Source organism: Propithecus coquereli, unplaced genomic scaffold, assembly GCF_000956105.1.
Source record: "Propithecus coquereli isolate 6110/MARCELLA unplaced genomic scaffold, Pcoq_1.0 Scaffold59, whole genome shotgun sequence".
NCBI classification, from domain to species: Eukaryota; Metazoa; Chordata; class Mammalia; order Primates; family Indriidae; genus Propithecus; species Propithecus coquereli.
The window spans coordinates 5,157,327-5,157,720 of NW_012151840.1; the positions used below are offsets into that span (position 1 = coordinate 5,157,327).

General features: G+C 34.5%; 1 protein-coding gene across 1 annotated transcript in view; it reads left to right on the top strand.

Moving 5' to 3' along the window:
- LOC105821746 (filaggrin-2-like) overlaps positions 1-394 on the top strand; it is a 123,146-nt gene that overhangs the window by 102,355 nt on the left and 20,397 nt on the right. The window lies entirely within an intron of this gene.

The following is a 394-nucleotide window of genomic DNA, read 5'->3' on the forward strand; positions in this document are numbered from 1 at the left end:
CCTAAGTGCCCTGGGGATTCTGAGAGTGAGTGTTGGGAAGACAGTTTGAAGGAGATAATTTTTGAGAATTAAGCAGGGACCAGATCATCTTGGAAGCCAGAGTAAGAAGGCTGGATTTTTTTTTCCCTAGCTTTATTGAGGTATGACAGACAAATAGAAATTATATAAGTTTAGAGTATACAATGTGATGTTTTGATACACATATACATTGTGAAATAGTTACAAAAATCAAGCTAATTAACATACCCATCACCTCCCATAGTTACCGTGTGTGTGTATGTGTGTGTGTGTCTGTTAAGAACACTTGAGATCTATTCTCTTAAAAAATTTTAATTATATAACCCATAATTATTAACTATAGTCCTCAGGCTGTACATCTGATCTCTAGTATTTA